At 48.2% G+C, this 14,935-nt stretch overlaps 1 protein-coding gene across 2 annotated transcripts in view; it reads left to right on the plus strand.

Annotated features, from left to right (window-relative positions):
* The window catches only part of MOV10 (Mov10 RNA helicase), a 140,929-nt gene that overhangs the window by 55,822 nt on the left and 70,172 nt on the right, over positions 1-14,935 (plus strand). The window lies entirely within an intron of this gene.

Below are 14,935 nucleotides of genomic sequence, written 5' to 3' on the forward strand. Positions count from 1 at the left end.
TCTCCTCCAAGGATGACCAAACATAGGCCAGCCCATTCAGGTATACTTGTCAAAAGCAAAGATCTTTTTATGGTCACAAAAAAGTAAAGGCTTGTAATATATAAAATCACTAAAAATATACATGGCACACCCCATGCATAGGGGTTATGATTTAAAGTAACGCACATCGCAAACATTTGGAGGAGGAATATCGTGTTGCCTAAAAAAACAAAACACAAAAACATTTTTTTTAATCCATATACCAACATTGCATTTGTGGGGAGGAGGGGATCCCATGAGGACATGCTTTAAAGGTCATGGATGTGGTAAGGTACAATATTTTATATGAAAGAATATAGTTTACTTCCTTGAGCTTTGCCTTGCTCCAATCATTTATTTCTGTTGGCTAGGGGAGGACTTTATGTATCTGTAGTTTAAAAATGGTGGTCCGACATGAACACTGACTGTTAATCCTAAAATGTGTATTCATTGTAATAATCATCTAATCGCTCTTCTAATGTAGTTTAAAAAGTCCTCATCGTTCCTGCTATATAATCTAATTGCTTTATTTTTATTTTTACCTACTTCCAGTTTGATGACATTTCATTAGAGTATCCCAGCATGCACTGGGCACTCTCAAATGAAACATCAGGGGGCAGAGGCTGCGGTCAATGCTGCAGCCTCATCCACACCCTGAAATGCAGTGTCATCAGTGATGTCTATTTCAGGGACTTCTCTAGTCCTTGCTCTACTGGGCATGCTTCAGTAGTAGATTTCCAACATATGCTCAGAACGACCTCACATGTCACGTGTCTATGGAGAGTGACCGTACGCAACCCTCGACTGCTCTAATGAGAAGTGATGAGAGCACACTGTCATATTTTAAGGAGAGAACCTGGAGAGCAGGAAAAGCAGATTTCCTCTCCGAAAGTGAAGTCTGTTTCAAAGGTGGAGCTGCTGTCTGCTATCTGCATTCTTTCCTTACAATGCACACTGACAGTGTGCTCTTCTTGTATCTGGATGACTTTTTGGGGCCAAACACAGGACTGGATAAAAAAAGTCATGGAACCTTTCTGGTAAAGTGATTTTTTTGAAACCCATGACCGACCGTGAGAGAGGGGGTTCGCCCTTTTAAAGACCGGAAACCTACAGGCTAAAAAGAGTGGCATCTCTCCCATGCATTTGAAGCGATGGCCAGGGGACCACCACGGTGCAGGAAGACTACTAAGTATTACTCTATAAGGCTGTACTTCCCATCTCTCACTTAGTTTTCCCATGGGGTGCTTCTCTCTGACTAATACTCGGTCTCCGGGTTGGAGTGGTAACTCTTGAGTCAGTTTATGGCCTGTATGCTCTTTTTCTTGCAGCTGCTGACCCGCCAACCGCCGTATCGTTTGTAGTCGTTGCCGATGCTCTTTCACCCATGAGGTGACCGTTCGCTCCAAACTGTTCCAAATTCAGCACAATGATCTCCCGTCCAGCTCTTCCAAACAGCAGTAGATAGGGGGTATAACCTGTGGTGGAGTGGACCCGATTGTTGTAGGTCCAGACCAACTCTGGCAGGTAGTCTGGCCAACACCCCCTCTTATCCTCCTCTAACGTTCTCAGCATTTGAAGTAAGGTTTGGTTGAAGCGTTCACATGCTCCGTTGCCTTGAGGATGGTAAGGGGTGGTACGAGACCGCTCGATGCCATACATACGATACAGCTCTTCCATCACCTTGCCCTGGAAACAAGCGCCTTAGTCTGAGTGGATGCGCTTTGGGCACCCATACACCCGGATGAAGTCTTAACAGATGGCTCGCGCCGCCGACTCTGCAGTCTGATCTTTAGTCGGGGTAACTACTGCGATCTTGGAGAAATGATCAGTCATCACCAAACAATACTGTAGCCCTCGGGCCAAGTGTCCCATGAGGAGATAGTCGATCATCAAGACTTCTAGCGGTTCCTTAGTTTGTATGGTCTGGATGGGTGCTCTCTGTTCGGTACTCTTAATGAGGTCGCATACTCTACATTGCCGGCAAACCTCTTCCACCACAGACTCCAACCGAGGGCAATACACATATCGCTGTAACCATTGGTGGGTCTTTGTGGACCCGAAGTGAGCTCCAAATTCATGGGCTTCTCTAGCTACTTCTTGAGCCATTCTTCCTGGGATGACCACCTGCCACCTTACTTCCATATCTTTTGGCTGTCGTCTCTTGCGATATAACACTGATTCTCGCACTTCCAGTCTATCCCACTGGTGTAAGATACTCTTCATTTCAGCGTCCAGATCATCTCTCTTGTTTGCCAGGCTTCCGCTTCTGAGTTACCCACCATTTCCTCTGTCTCAGCCCTTCGTCTTTATCCTGAACATGTCCCCATTCCTCATTGGTTCTCCCCAGGGACCGGGGTAGTGCGCAGGCCTCCCTTCTTGACTGGGCCGCAACCACTGGGGGCTTGAACTTCCGAAAATCTGGGGTCTCCTCCTCTACGAGTTGCTCATCGAGATCCCCCGCTGGAGTCTCCACAGTCACTCTTGAAAGCCCGTCAGCATTTGCGTTTTCGGTAGCAGAGCGATAACTGATGGTAAAGTCGAACTTGGCTAGGCGAGCCACCCACCGTTGTTCCAAGGCCCCCAATTTAGCACTCTCAAGGTGGGCCGGGGGATTATTGTCTGTTCGAACTTGAATCTTTGTACCTGTCAGGAAGCCTGCAAACTTTTCTGTCATGGCCCACACCAGGGCCAGGAGCTCTAACCGGAAGAAGCTGTAATTGTGAGTGTTTCTTTCGCTGTCTCGCAGGGATCTGCTGGCATACCCGATGACTCTCTCATGTCCATCCTGTATCTGAGAAAGTACTGCACTGAGTCCATGAAGGCTACCATCTGTGTACAACAGGAACGGTTGATCGAAGTCTGCGTAGGCCAAAATCGGGGCTGAGGTAAGGGCATTCTTTATATCCTGGAAGGCTTCGTCTTCTCTCTGTGCCCAGGGGATGCGCTGGGTCTTCGGCACTCCAGCGGTCCCCCTCAGCAACTCATTGAGAGGACCCGCCACCTTTGCAAAGTCTTTAACAAACCGGCGGTAGTACCCAGCGAGTCCCAGGAAGGCCTGGAGTTCTCTCATGGTTCGAGGGACTGGCCACTTCTGGATAGCAGCCACTTTTTCTGGCGAGGGTAGAACTCCATCTTGTGGCCCAGGTACTCGATCTCTCTCTCTTGAAGAGGTGGCACTTCTTTGGCTTCACCTTCAGGTTATGAGCCTGCAGTCTTCCGAGTACCTGTCCAAGCTGGGCAAGGTGTTCTTCGAATGAGGCCAAAAACACAATTATGTCATCCAGATAGATCAGGGTAGCCTCAAAATTTAAATCTCCCAAACACTTTTCCATCAGCCGTTGAAATGTGCCTGGAGCATTGGAGAGCCCGAAGGGCATCCGGTTAAACTCGGACAACCCCATAGGGAGGATGAAGGTGGTTTTCTTTGTCTTTCTCTGCCACGGCTACTTGCCAGTATCCGCTTGCTAGGTCCAGGGTGGAGAAGTGCTTGGCTTTCCCCAACACTGTCAAGGATTCCTCGATGCGGGGCAGCGGGTACGAGTCTCGAACAGTGCAGGCATTGAGTTTGCTGTAATCTACACAGAACTGGATGGTCCCATCCTTTTTCTTGACGAGCACCACCGGGGCTGCCTAAGGGCTCTGACTACTCTGCACCATTCCTGAATCCAGCATCTGCCTCAGTAATGTTTTTCACCTCCTGATACATCTTGAGCAGGATCTGCCGGTATCGCTCTCGAATTGGACGAGCTTCCCCAGTCGGTATCTCATGCGTGATGGCTTCAGTGCAGCCGAAATCTTCGGCGTGACGGGCGAATGCGGCCTGATTTTCCCACAGCATAGTTTCTATTGCTTGCACACGCTCAGGGCCCATAGCTTTCACATCCACTTCCATTTGATCAAGGATGACCCGTCCATTCCACTCCGGGGATGACGTCTCTTCGTCCCCCGCAGTAACTGCTAGGGTCCACCCCGCGCCTTCTTTCGGTGATAAAGATATCTCCTTCTGACTCACCACTTCACCCTTATGTAGGTACACCAGGGCCAGATCTGTCCCTCGTGGCAAGGTGACCTCCCCGGGGCCCACATTCAAAGCTCTTATGGGGACATGTCCTCGCTGGACCACAGCTATCGTACGAGCTATCACGACTTCTTGGTCCACTCCTCCGCCTACCACAGGCTGAACAACCACTTCCAACCTGTTAAGGTTGCGGTGAGTCCCAACTGGAAGGTATACTATAGTTTCTCGCTCGGGAGGTAGGATTACAGGTTCTTTACCAGGAGCCCTGATGACCCCTACCGTCTGATAAGATGGCACACTCTTCTGCGTCCCACAGACGCGGATCAGTCATTGAAGGGCTTCTTGGGTAGGCTTATGTGTAGTTCACGTAGGATATTCATTCCCAGTACTACAGGCACATCCTCCTTGATAGGCTCAGGGACTAGCAGGATCCCTTTTCTCCCAACTTCTTGCCCACAGATTCAAATATTCATCCACACGACCCCTGAGACCGGGATCGGTTGTTGATTGGCAGCAAACAACCGGATCAATGTCTCTTTTTCTGGCTTGGCCAGGTCCTGGAAATGCTGCTTGAAATACGCTTCTGGCATCGTTGTCACTTGTGACCCGGTATCTATCAGGCAATCCACTAGAACTCCTTCGAATTCAGCACGTAGGATGGGGCTCCCAGCAATCAAGTGTTCGTTATGATATGGAGCGGCCTCTCTTCTCGCCTCCCCCGCAGAGTGCCGCACTACTGCGGGGGTTGGTAGTTTAACGGCGGCTTCCGCTGGACTTGAGTATAGTTCCGACAGTCTCTGGCAAGGTGCCCCCGTCCTCCACATTCCCAGCATTGGATGCCTCCTCCTCGCCGAGGGGTACCTCGAGTCTGTCCTCGTGCCTCTGATGCCTGATGGGAGGGGGCTTGCTCCCACTGATCCCTTATCGGTCGGGCTGAAGAGTGGTTGCATGAGTACGGTGGGTCAGACTGTTGTAGTTCCCCCACTCTTCGCTCCATCTGGATCAGTTTCTCTTGCACGTTGACAAGGGACCACTGCAAGTCTTGCACCACCTGGACCAGCACCCCCTGTTGGTTTGGGTCCCCTCTGGTATTGGCGTCCTGGACACGCATCACCCCAGACACATAGCTCTCTTCTTTACTTCGGGCCACTGTTTCCGCCAGGATTTGACGAAACGTAAGAGCCGGATCTGCCCGGACCCGTTCTGACAGTGCTCGCCTCAAGGATATGCTGTGCAGTCCAAGAATGAATTGCTCTCGGAGTATCCGGTCTTTAGAGCCCATACTGAGAGATTTCTTCTTCTTCCCGCTGCAGCCTAGAGAAAAATTTGGCGCGAAGGTTTCCGGCGCTAGCAGTCTCGCCGTAGATCTCTTCCAGGAACTTCACTAGCTCCTTCAGGGTACTGCGGGTGAGTTCTGGTTGTAGGCAGACGTTTCTACGTGCTTCTCCCTCTAGGGCAGTTAACGCAATGTCCACTTCAAGGTCTGGGCTGATGTTATAAATCTTCAGGGTGCTTTGCAGCCGGGACACCCAGTCGGACAGTGGCATATTCTTGCCGTCAAACTTTGGTAGCACACTAAATATGGTGCCCATAGGGAGTGTCCTTGCAGGGGTTCCACCAATGCCCACAGCATCTCCATTAACATTAGCATTCCCACCATTGCCGTCTGCTGCCTCCATCTTGGTGACAGTACCCTGCCCGCAGCGCCACTTGAAGCGATGGCCGGGGGACCACCACGGTGCAGGAAGACTACTGTACACAAGATGAGGTGCAAACAACAAAGGGTAGATTTATTGGGAGGCAAGGAATGAAGTGGGTGAGGAAGATGCAAACAGGGGTATGCAATGGCAAGAGACACTTTACAAGAGTTATAAACTTTATCTTGTCCGTACAATAGCACGGTGCTCCAACTATTACAGACTCAAAATATGTCTCACAAGCAAATTTAAACGATAAACAAATAACGATGCTACTCTACATATAACCTCCCTGGCCTTTACTAAGCAGGCCACACGGCTCCTGTGTACTGACTACTGAAGCCTACACTAGGCCCTAACAGGTGCACCAAACAGGAACAAACTCACGGTGATGTTGGGGAATCAGATCCAGTCCCAGGGGGCCCCAGCAGTCTAATATGGTGGTGCGCACGGCTTCCTGTCAGCTCTGTGAAACGTGGTCTTCTCCTTGCTTCTGGATACTAGGGATGCTCCTGGAAACTAAGTCCCTTTCTCTGAATCTTCGCGGCTTCACAAACTAGCACCGAACAGCCAGCTTTGCTGTACCCGGAAAAGTCTTGCAAATTTCACAAGTACATTCCGTCCCAGGCTGTGGGACCTTTCTTGTAGCAAACAGCACAAAGTTCTCTCTGTAGCAGCTTAAGCACACACACACACACACACACACACACACACACACACACACACACACACACACACACACACACACACACACACACACACACACACACACACACACACTTCAGGCTCAACTCCTCCCCTTATTCTAGGGCAGTTCATCTTCACAGTCTATAGCAGGGGGAAGCAGAACATTCCATCACACCAGACAAGGGGGTGCTGTCTCTTAAAGTGGCAGTGTGTTACTGTCCATAACAGCACCACCCTCTTACACATTACACTATGTTCCAAATTATTATGCAAATTACATTTTTATCAGATTTTCCTAAATGGTCAGTGCAAATGAAAGTCAGTCTAATAAAAGTCATCACCTGTTAGAATTATACATTAAATTTTATTGAAGAAACCTCCCAATGATAACAGTATAATCTCCAAAATGAATAAAAACTCAAAATGCACTGTTCCAAATTATTATGCACAGTAGAATTTCTAAACATTTGATATGTTTTAAAGAACTGAAAATGCTCATTTGTGGAATTTGCAGCATTAGGAGGTCACATTCACTGAACAAAAAATCTATTTAACGCCAAAACATCCTAACAGGCCAAGTTACATGTTAACATAGGAACCCTTCTTTGATATCACCTTCACAATTCTTGCATCCATTGAACTTGTGAGTTTTTGGAGAGTTTCTGCTTGTATTTCTTTGCATGAAGTCAGAACAGCCTCCCAGAGCTGCTGTTTGGATGTGAACTGCCTCCCACCCTCATAGATCTTTTGCTTGATGATCCTCTAAAGGTTCTCTATAGGGTTGAGGTCAGGGGAAGATGGTGGCCACACCATGAGTTTATCTCCTTTTATGCCCATAGCAGCCAATGACTCAGAGGTATTCTTTGCAGCATGAGATGGGGCATTGTCAGCATGAAGATGATTTTGCTCCTGAAGGCACGTTTCTGCTTTTTATACCATGGAAGAAAGTTGTCAGTCAGAAACTCTATATACTTTGCAGAGGTCATTTTCACACCTTCAGGAACCTTTAAAGGGCCCTACCAGCTGTTTCCCATGATTTTGGCCCAAAACATGACTCCTCCACCTCCTCACTGACGTTGCAGCCTTGTTGGGACATGGTGGCCATCCACCAACCATCCACTACTCCATCCATCTGGACTATCCAGGGTTGCTCAACACTTATCAGTAAACAAGACTGTTTGGGAATTTGTCTTCATGTATGTGTGGGCCCAATACAACCATTTCTGCTTGTGAACACTGTTTAAGGGTGGCCGAATAGTAGGTTTATGCACCACAGAAAGCCTTTGAAGGAGCCTACACCTTGAGGTTCGAGGGACTCCAGAGGCACCAGCAGCTTCAAATATCTGTTTGCTCCTTTGTAATGGCTTGTTAGCAGCTGCTCTCTTAATGCGATGAACTTGCCTGTCAGAAATCTTCCTCATTATGCCTTTATCAGCACAAACACATTTGTGCTCAGATACAGCCACAAATCTCTTAACAGTACGATGATCACGCTTATGTTTTTGGAAAATTTCTAATGTTTTCATCCCTTCACCAAGGCATTGCACTATTTGATGCTTTTCAGCAGCAGAGAGATCCTTTTTCTTTCCCATGTTACTTGAAAACTGTGACCTGCTTAATAATGTGGAACATCATTTTTAAGTAGTTTTCCTTTAATTAGAATCACCTGGAAAACCAATTATCACATGTGTTTAAGAGTGATTTCAGTGATCCATTGAACCCTGAGACACAATACCATCCACGAGTTTATTTGAAAAACAAAACAATTAAATCTTTATGACACTTAAATCCAATTTGCATAATAATTTGGAACACCGTGTAGTTGGATTACAGAGCACGAGAAGACCTCCAATGGTGATACAACAAAATTTACCAGCACCACAGATCACAACTTTAAAACATGAACTTATAAAACTAGCAATAGAAGTGCTTACCCACATGTGACTGGAGGGAATATAAAGGTGCTGTCATGGGTTCCAAAAATCCTGTTACTATTAAGTAACTAGGATTTTATCGATCATCCATGACAGCACCACGAGAATTACAGAGAAATGTAAGAATTCAGGGAGGGACCACAGCCTGGAGCATCTTTCTCCCAAAATTGAGGTCAAGAGGAACCCATATCCAGTCTATAATTGTTATAGAAAGTGGAAGGAGAATACCATGATGTTGCCTTACAAATCTGCTTGATTGAGATGTCTGATCTCTCTGCACAGGAGGTTGCCAAAGCCCTTGTGAAGTGATCCTTCAGACCTTCAGGAACTGCTTTGCCACTTGCAGAATAAGCTAAAGAAATGGTAAAGAACTATACACACTATGGCGCTCGCCACAACAAGGGAAAAGGGGGGTAGAGATGGTGACAGGATGAATGGGCGATCGAATAAACACCCCTAGCTGCTGGAACCACACAGGATCTGTGCCTATCCTGGGAAGGATATCCTGCCCATTACCACAGAGCACGTACCCCTGAGCGCGGTCCACCATATCCGCTTTGTGATATTTTGTACACACAAGCTAAAGAAATGACCTCTCTAATCCACCTAGCTATTGTACGTCTTGAAACCTTTAAAGTACCTTCACACTAAACGATATCGCTAGCGATCTGTGACGTTGCAGCGTCCTGGATAGCGATATCGTTGTGTTTGACAGGCAGCAGCATCAGGATCCTGCTGTGATATCGCTGGTCGTTGGTTAAAGTTCAGAACTTTATTTGGTCGTCAGTTCGCCATGTATCGTTGTTTGACAGCAAAAGCAACGATACCACCGATGTTTTACAATGGTAACCAGGGTAAATATCGGGTTACTAAGTGCAGGGCCGTGCTTAGTAACCCGATGTTTACCCTGGTTACCAGTGTAAAATGTAAAAAAACAAACAGTACATACTCACCTTCGCGTCCCCCGGCGTCCGCTTCCTGCACTGACTGAGCGCCGGCCGTAAAGTGAAAGCACAGCACAGCGGTGACGTCACCGCTCTGCTGTTAGGGCCGGCACTCACAGTTAGTGCAGGAAGCGGACGCCGGCGGACGCGAAGGTGAGTATGTACTGTTTGTTTTTTTACATTTTACACTGGTAACCAGGGTAAACATCGGGTTACTAAGCGCGGCCCTGCGCTTAGCAACCCGATGTTTACCCTGGTTACCCGGGGACCTCGGCATCGTTGGTCGCTGGAGAGCTGTCTGTGTGACAGCTCTCCAGCGACCAAACAGCGACGCTGCAGCGATCGGCATCGTTGTCTGTATCGCTGCAGCGTCGCTTAGTGTGAAGGTACCTTAAGCCCCTTCCTGGGATCCTGGAAGGACACAAACAAAGAACTATCTTTCTAACAGGAGTTAGTAACAGTCAGGTACTTAAAAAGACATCTTCTAACATCTAGGTTATGAAGCTTCTCTTACTTGTTTTTTTTTTGTTTGTTTTTTGGGGCTAGAGCAAAATAAAAGAAAAACTATCTGCTGTAACTTATGAAACCGTAATGCTACTTTAGGTAGGGTAATTTTGAAGCCAGATTAATTTTATCTTCCATAATCTGAGTAAATGGTGTAACTCTGTAAAGGGCCTGAATGTTACTGACCCTTCATGCAGATGTTAAGGCTACCAGAAGGGTTATTTTGAAAGAGAAAACTTTAACAGATACAGAATCAATGGACTCAAATGGCAACTCAGTTGTGGGTTCGAAGACTAGATTTAAATCCCATGCCTCTATTTTCTCAGGATAGGCCTGGATCTAGATGAAGCTCTAATAAATCCAGATGCCCAACAATTCCGTGCTAGATCAGTTATACAGGGCCCCCAGAGCTGACAACTGAACCTTGAGGGCAAGACGGGGGGGGCCCATTTACGGTACGACACTGAGGCTCCTGGGGGCCCCCCGCAGGCGGACTACATCCCGTGTATAGGCTGTATTATAGTACAACTCAAAAACCTGGAGCCGGCCCTGCTTGAGGGTAGATGGGCCCAGTTCAAGCCCGTTTTGCAGAAACTTTAGGATATGACCCATCGGTGCCACATCCTTTTACCTTTTAATCCCAAAGAGGTTAGACATTTTCTCCATGTTCTAGCATAAATCCTCATCGTTGATACCTTCCTACTTTGAAGTAGGGTGGAAACAAGATTGGGTGAGAAACCTCTTTCCTTTAACAGCAGCCTTTCCATTTACATGCTGTTAAATGAAGGTTGGCTACTTGTGGATGGTGGATTGGTCCCTGAGAGAGGAGATTTGGAACCACTGGGAGGACCGCGGATTGGTGACACATTGTCCTCAACTATGAGAACCATGGTCTTCTTGGCCAAAAAGGAGCGATTAAAACCACCCTTTCTTTCTTTCCTTATCTTCCTTACTACCAATGGGATTAGGGCTATTGGTGGAAATGCGTATGCCTGGTCGAATCTCCATGGAATTAAGAAGGCATCTACCCTATTGGAACCTTCTCTGGGATTGCGATAACAAGAAATTTCTACCTTCCTGTTCAACCTTGTTGGCAAAGAGGTCTATGTCCAGACGGCTTCACATCTGCACTTTCTGGTCGAAAATGAACTTATCTAGATCTCACTCCTCTTGCCTTAGTTGATTGCAGCTTAGAAAGTAAGCTCTGATGTTCTCTTTTCCTCTTATGTAAAGAGCTGTCAAACACAGGATATGACCTTCCGCTAGTTTGAAAAAGAGATCTGTCACCTCCATTAAGGGTCTGGACCGGGTTCCTCTTGGTGGTTTGTTAGTCACTGTCACCTGATTGTCAGAGAGGATTCTGACACGATGACTCTGTGGGGATACAATGAGTCTTCTTACTTCCTATTCAACTGCAAGCAATTCCTTCGTTTGAGGAAAAAGCTATTTCATCCCCTGTCCAAACTTCCTGGATTAGTACATCTTCTAGATGAGCCCCCCCACCCTTTGGGACATCCGTGGTGACCACTTGTAACTTTTTTCACCCAGGGAACCCCCTGGACAGATTAGCAACATCCAGCCACCAAAGGAAGGATCGCATTGATGCTGGGGATAACATCATGTTCCCTTCCAAGTGTCTTTTAAGGGAAATTTTACTTCCGAACACATCCCAATGAAAGACTTTAGAATTAAACTGGGCCCACAGGACTGCCAAAATGCACAGTTATAGAACCTAGGAGGGACATGGTGTTTCTAAGGGACATGGTGGGGAATTCCTGGGCCCTTAACACCTGGCCTCAATCTTTTCTATTTTATCGTCTTGGACATGACACTTCTGCACCTAGGAGTCCAGCAGGAGCCCTAAAAATTCCTATCCCTCTTTTTAGGGGCTCTACTTTTGACACTTTTTTAAGGCTGAATATCCAGCCTAAACCTTCTAAGGTGGACATCACCCCTCTAGCTGACTCACACAATGCTTAGTTGAATTGCTTACCACCAGAAGGTCATCCAAATATGGGATAATTATCAATGCATCCTTCTACGAAGATGGACATGCACCTTGGTGAAGACACGAGAAGCAATTGTGAGGCAAATGCGAGATCTCTGAAACTGCTTGACTACTTTAAGTTCAGAGAAGAGTGACCAGAATGGTGACCAGTCTGCAAACCATGTCCTATGAGGAATGGTTACAGGATTTGGTAATGTTTAGCTTGCAAAAAAGACTGAGAGGAGACTTTTTTTTTTTTTATTTGTAGACAGCTATTCTCTCCAGGGCTGTCACATTGTAGAAGGATCATCTTTATTCTCAGTTGCACTAGGAAAGACTTGAAGCAATGGGATGAAACTGAATGAGAGGAGACACAGATTAGATATTAGAATAAACTTTTTGACAGAGTGATCAATGAGTGATGAGTGCTCCTTCCATGGAAGTCTTCAAACAGAGGCCGGACAGACATGTCTGGGATGATTCAGTGAATCCTGCTTTGAGCAGGGGCTTGAACCAGATGACCCAGGAGGTCCCTTCCAACTCTACCATTCTATGATTCTACTCCCCCAATGGCTACTGCAACCCTGAGGTACTACTGGTGTTATACATGTATAGGCATGTGGTCAGGGCCGTATTTAGAGTTCATGCTACCCTAGGCTACCCTTTAGTGCTGCCTCCCCCATTGAGGAGTATGACTAATGCAGACACATGCGTCTGCGCCATACGGAGACACACTCCGTGCAGTATCGTGGACATGTGAAGGGGGGCCATAGAGGAACATTGCTGTCCATGCTTCCGGCATGTGTCGGCAAGGACCGCACACCTGCCAGAGGCACGGATGTGTGAAAGAGGTCTTAGTGTGTGAAAATGTGATTCTGCACATGTATATATTATGTGGCACCTGTGGAGGAGCTGTAGGAGTGGTTTAAAACCACTACTTTATTACTATCACTGTTTGAAGTCCTGTCGGGTTTTGCCCACGGAGTAGGACTTCTGTGCCACTTCTACGCACAGAACAGTTAGATTCGGCGTAGGAGCGTGATCTACACCGCATTTGACAGTTCTGTGCATAGAGAAGAGGCAAAGAAGTCTCACTCCACGGGCAAAATCCGACAGGAATACAAACAGCATGCTGCGAGTCTGTGTGCCTGCCCCTCCCCATATAGCATGCTGCAGGTTTGTGTGCCTGCCCCCCATATAGCATGCTGCAGGTCTGTGTGCCTGCCCCCCCATATAGCATGCTGCAGGTCTGTGTGCCTGCCCCCCCATATAGCATGCTGCAGGTCTGTGTGCCTGCCCCCCCATATAGCATGCTGCAGGTCTGTGTGCCTGCCCCCCCATATAGCATGCTGCAGGTCTGTGTGCCTGCCCCCCCATATAGCATGCTGCAGGTCTGTGTGCCTGCCCCCCCATATAGCATGCTGCAGGTCTGTGTGCCTGCCCCCCCATATAGCATGCTGCAGGTCTGTGTGCCTGCCCCCCCATATAGCATGCTGCAGGTCTGTGTGCCTGCCCCCCCATATAGCATGCTGCAGGTCTGTGTGCCTGCCCCCCCATATAGCATGCTGCAGGTCTGTGTGCCTGCCCCCCATATAGCATGCTGCAGGTCTGTGTGCCTGGCCACTTACCCCATATAGCATGCTGCAGGTCTGTGTGCCTGCCCCTCCCCATATAGCATGCAGGTCTGGCTGCCTGATCCCCCCCCCCCCCCCCCCCCATATACACGCTGCAGGTCCTCTCATAGATTTACCACAAGCACCAAAACTCCACCAAACCGTCCTGTAATCTCACTGGAATGGCGGGAACGGGAAATCTGCTGCTGGCTGATACTAGAGAAGACGAGCTGCACACAACCCGGACGGAGTTGCTGCACTGAGAACTGAAGGACCTATGGTGACATCGTCATGTGATCAGGAGGCAGAGCTGATAAATGGTGAAGGCCTATGATAATGATGACGTCACCACATGTCCTTCAGCTCTTCCTTTCTAACAGTTCAGGCCCAGCAGAGACTTCGGATTGCTCTCTGGTGTCGGCCGCTGTGGTGGCCGTGCTGAGGTGGGTGGGCGGACCGACCCCTCGTGTAAAAAAAACAAAACAAAAAAAACACACATTGCAGCCCCCCCCACCTCCCCTCCAACAAAAAACACACACACCTAGTGCCTATTGACAAATATGGCCCTGCACATGGTAGTAAGCATCCTTCAGATCTAAAACTGCCATGAAGCAATCTGGAAAGAGCATCTTTATTTTTTGACCTTACAGCCTCCATGTTGAACTGAAGGATTCTTTGCTTATTTAGGCACTTTTAACTTTTATAATCGTCCTAAAGCAGAGGTCCCCAACCGCCGGTCCGCGGACCAGGACCGGGCCGTTGGGGTTTTTCAGCCGGTCCGCGGCGCCCCTGTTCAGCGGTCACGTGGGACCGCTCATTAGAGAAATGAATAGGCGGCTCCACCTCCCATAGGGGCGGAGCCGCATAATTCATTTCTCTAATCAGCGGTGCAGGTGACCGCTGATAGAGGAAGAGGCTGCGGCACCGAAGACCAGCTGTCCGGGGGAAGGAGCGGGACGCCGGGAGCAGGTAAGTATCGCATAGTCACCTGTCCGCGTTCCACACGCCGGGCGCTGTCTCCATCTTCCCGGCGTCTCTCCGCACTGACTGTGCAGGTCAGAGGGCGCGATGACGCATATAGTGTGCGCGCCGCCCTCTGCCTGATCAGTCAGTGCAGAGAGACGCCGGGAAGATGGCGCCGAGGAGCTGCAAGCAAGAGAGGTGGGTATGTGTTTTATTATTTTTATTGCAGCAGCAGCAGCACAGCTATGGGGCAATAATGGACGGTGCAGAGCACTATATGGCACAGCTATGGGGCAATAATGGACGGTGCAGAGCACTATATGGCACAGCTATGGGGCAATAATGGTGCAGAGCACTATATGGCACAGCTATGGGGCAATAATGGTGCAGAGCACTATATGGCACAGCTATGGGGCAATAATGGTGCAGAGCACTATATGGCACAGCTATGGGGCAATAATGGTGCAGAGCACTATATGGCACAGCTATGGGGCAATAATGGTGCAGAGCACTATATGGCACAGCTATGGGGCAATAATGGTGCAGAGCACTGTATGGCACAGCTATGGG

This window comes from Ranitomeya variabilis, chromosome 3 (assembly GCF_051348905.1).
Source record: "Ranitomeya variabilis isolate aRanVar5 chromosome 3, aRanVar5.hap1, whole genome shotgun sequence".
In the NCBI taxonomy this organism is placed as follows: Eukaryota; Metazoa; Chordata; class Amphibia; order Anura; family Dendrobatidae; genus Ranitomeya; species Ranitomeya variabilis.